We start from the raw sequence: 4179 nt of genomic DNA, 5'->3' as shown, positions 1-4179 counted from the left end.
CGTGTGCATGTGTGTGTATATGCACTTGTGTGTGTAGGTATTATAGAGCTATATAATATGAATGAAGGTGGCCTTAATTTGGTTTAGTTTTCTTTCAGCTGGGAGGGGGGGAGAAGAAAAGGAGATATAGCGATAGATACCAAGGACACCACAATATGCATGTCGTTGCCCCAAAATACAATGCCGAGCACACAGGTATTTTGACTAGTAGGCTAAATTCAGCCTAGCTTATTTGACTGGCAAAAGATGGTTTCCTTCCTTTTCTTCTCTCTTCCCCCCCATCCCTAAAGTAAACTAAACCAAATTAAGACCACCTTCATTCTCAGTCAAGCCTGTCCCTGGAAAGCGTTTAATACCATTTATCTCATTCTCTTTACAAGTTCATTCAGATTCATCGCCCTGCCTGCCTCTGTGTGGACAAGCTCCTCCTGCAGAGGAAGAGCCGAGGTGGGGGGAGCTGGTCTTTGTTGGCTATTGCAGGTGTTTCCTGTGTAGACAGGCCCTTACAAGGCTCACCTGCTCTTTCCAAGCACCTGCTCCAAAATGCAGGTTGCTCTGACCCGGGCTGCTCTGCAACATGCAAGCAAAAGCAATACCACAGAAGGGTTACACTGCTGCTAGCTGTGACACCCCTGTCTGCCTCAGTTTGCCCTGCTATAAAATGGGTGTAATGCCTGTTAATTAGGCATTAACAAGCCATCCAGTCCTCCCACTAAGAGAAAGAGACTGCCTTAGCCCTGCAGAGCATGCAGCTTCAGGCTCCCAACTTTGCAACAGCTCGTGTGTACGTTTGCTCCATCCTATGTGCTATTCCAACTTAGCATTCATCATGTGCTAGAGACCTGGCAGGGCTGGGGCTTCGCCTCCAAGTGTGCATGTGGATTCGGGTCTCCACCCGGTTTGACTGGCCAGCATGGCACAAAAAAGGCTTTTTTGCCATGTCCTCCTCTGTCTCATGGAAAACCTCATCCTGACACAGGGAGGAGTTTAAAAAGTAAAAATGCTGGGAGATGCTAAAGTATCCCGGTGTCCTGGGACTATGCTGCCCTTCTCCGCTCTCACAGGCCCAGGCCACCCCTGACACACATTTGGGTCCTTCCCCTGGAAGGCCCTGGGGTCCTTCTCCTCCATTCAGTATCCAAACCCCAGGCTTCCCAATGCATGAGATTCACTTTAAAATGATGCAATTAAAAAAATAATCTGTTTGTTGTCTCATTTTGGACCCTGTAGGGTTCCTGTAGCGTCAGCTGTAAGCATTGAAAATCTGTGAGTCAACTTCCCCCCTCCATCTACACCCCCCTAAAATCACCACAGGAACTTAAAACTCAGCAGATTGCAATAAATTAATTCTTTTGATCCATGTCTTCTAGTTCCCGATCCTGCCCAGGTTGTATTTCAAGCTTTTGAAGACTAGAAGTTTAGTCTTTTTTTTTTTTTTTAAGGACAAGGGAGCTTGCCATGCAATCACGTGACTCTAGGAGCTGGAACTTTAAGGGGAAAAAGCCCCAAATCTTCGAGACTCACAGTATATCCATTACTGTGCGGCTGGATGTTTTAGCTGTACACGGTGTCCTGTGAGGCACTGCCCGGAAAAGGCAGCGATCATCCCCTTGCTGGGTCTCTGTGGAGCTGTCAAGGGCTATCATGGACCGGATGCTCCAGCGATCATCCCCTTGCTGGAGCACCCAGCCCATGTTGGCAGGCAAGCATGGCTTGGACCCAGTCTGTAGGCACATCCTTTGGGGTCTGCAGAAATGCATCTCTGGGGGGGATGTCCCCTAGTTGTGATGGATTTTTTTTCCAATGGAAACTTGGTGGGGGACGTGGGATATAATCACCCAAGCTGGACTTCATCCAAGGGGCAAGAACTAGTCCCCTCATACTTTGGAAAGAGGCCAGGGACTTGTGAGTGGACATAAGGATGCCTCTCCCTATGGTGCCAATCACTGCACGCCCAAAAATCACTTGGATGCCAGCCAGTTCCCATGCAGTTAATTCAGAGAACCACTTAAAGACAATTAGTTCCTTGAAAACAGAAATTAAAGCATAACTTTCTGCACTGCACACGGGCTGTGTTCGACCTGCGATCACAAGCGTCCTCGTGGCGTGCTTTTAAAAGACCTGATTTTCGGATCCTCCCTCCAAGCTGGCTCCGAGCCTAGCAGCCGTTTCTCCTGCCCTCTGATATCCACTGTAAAGAGCTAGTTAGCATGAACGCTCTCTGGCCGCTAGATGCTGCTACAGGCTTTTTTGTTGGGCATAAATGCAGGAAAAAGCCCTGTCATATTATGGCATAACACCAGCAGACTCCCTATGCCTGAATAAGGGCATTCGTGCCAGAAAGCTTGCAAAGAACATTTCCCCCAACTATTTAGTTGGTCTGATAAAAGAAATCACATCTACCCAAAGAATCTCATCTGCCTATGTCCTTCTGTCCAAGGCTACAACCAACAACCCTGTTATATTAGGGGTGATATAGTAGGTCCTATCAGGCCTCAGCTGGGCAAGGGTTTGAGGCCATTGGCCTTTCTTCACACTAGGCTCATTTTATATCTGCCTTCCTATTGATATTACGTTCCAGTTTATGCTGCTGTTAAGTTCCTACTGCGTGCATTTTGGGTTATGGAGGGGGTGGTGGGGTGGAGCAGGACCATCTAGTGAATACGGCACTGAAAAGGGCTCAGATGGCTAAGTGAAATTCTTGGCTCTGCCACTGCTTTGCCGTGTGGCCCTGGTCATGTCTCTTCTCTCCTTGGGCATAATGCAGTGGTTCTCCGCTTTTTTGAGAGTTGAGACCCCCTCCTGGAAAGTGCCAGCTTCACTCTTTTTTGACCATAGAAATATATTATAGCAATTATTCTGCTGCAAAGAAGCCAGACACAACACGGCAGTGTTTTTGACTCTGAATATGTGAAACTCTGAAATCTCTGGGTTGATCTTGTGAATCATGTTTGCACACCTGGCAGTGCTAAAATGATGTGGCACCATGGGGCACCCTTGAAAAGATCTCAAAGCACCCCAAGGTACCCTGGTACCCTGGCTGAGAAGCACTGGCCACAAGGCTGACTTGCATGATCAAGCCTCTGTCACTATAGCTATGTAGGCAGAACACCAAAAGATAATAATAATAGCATAACGCAAAGAGCATTAAGCTAGCACAGGTTTTATTTCCAGTTTGGCCATACCTTGAACCCACAGAAAACAAGCTCAGCTGTCAAAAGCTCTAACAACAGAGTCGAGTCTGTCCCAGGGGTTTAGCTAGCACAGTTGTTCCTGAGACAAAGTCCATCTCCCCCACCAGATTTCAAGGCATGGGGGAGGTTACAGACTCTTGAAGTAAAGGTACCCACTTTCTTTTTTAATATGGGCAAAACAATATATAACTGTTTGGCTGACGTTTTCCAAAAAGAATAAAAGATCAGCCTCAGACATGGGTAAATTTTTGCCTAAACTTTCAAAATTTTACAAAGGCAGTTTAAAATGGTGGCTTAAAATGAATAGGGTTGGGTAACCTGAGTAGCGATCCATTCGTGGCTGCTGGTAACAGTCACTGGACATGGGTTTTGGAAACCTGGGTTCAAGTTGCTGCTCCTTCATTCAGACACCTGCCCCTTACTGGCATAAAAAAGAGGAAGATCTGGTCCCTAATTTGACTCGGGTCCTTATCGCACCACCTTTACCCTCGCCAGAGTGCTACAAAAATAAATGCATAGAGGATGGTGTCAGGTATCCGGGTTGCAGCTCTACTGCTCTAGTGGGAAAAGCAATCAGGCTTGTGACAGAGGTGATATGTTTTATTAGACCAACAAGATTTTTACCAAAAAAAAAATTCTTTAATTGCAAACTTTTGGGCACAAACACCCTTCGTCTGGCATTGGAGAAATGAAGGGTGTTTGTGCCTGAAAGCTTGCAATTCAAGAAATTCTGCAAAAATCCAGTTGGTCTAATAAAAAAAAATCACCTCTACCACAAGCCCTAGGAGATGGCATGGTGTCCAGATACCACATGGCAATTTTCATCCAAATATTTTCTTGTTTCAGCGTGGTGCTAACTTGGTGCAATAATTGCCCCAGAGGGAAACAGCTCCGTTTGGAGACAGAAATGTAAATAAAAAGCCCATAGAACAGACAGTCCCTCTTTCAATCTACAGTTGTGTGTTAAAAGTTCCTCCAAAAAATC

This window comes from Crocodylus porosus, unplaced genomic scaffold (assembly GCF_001723895.1).
Source record: "Crocodylus porosus isolate Cpor-Errol unplaced genomic scaffold, CroPor_comp1, whole genome shotgun sequence".
Lineage (NCBI taxonomy): Eukaryota > Metazoa > Chordata > Crocodylia > Crocodylidae > Crocodylus > Crocodylus porosus.
The sequence above is the reverse complement of the archived record's forward strand: the minus strand, read 5'-3'. Positions refer to the sequence as shown.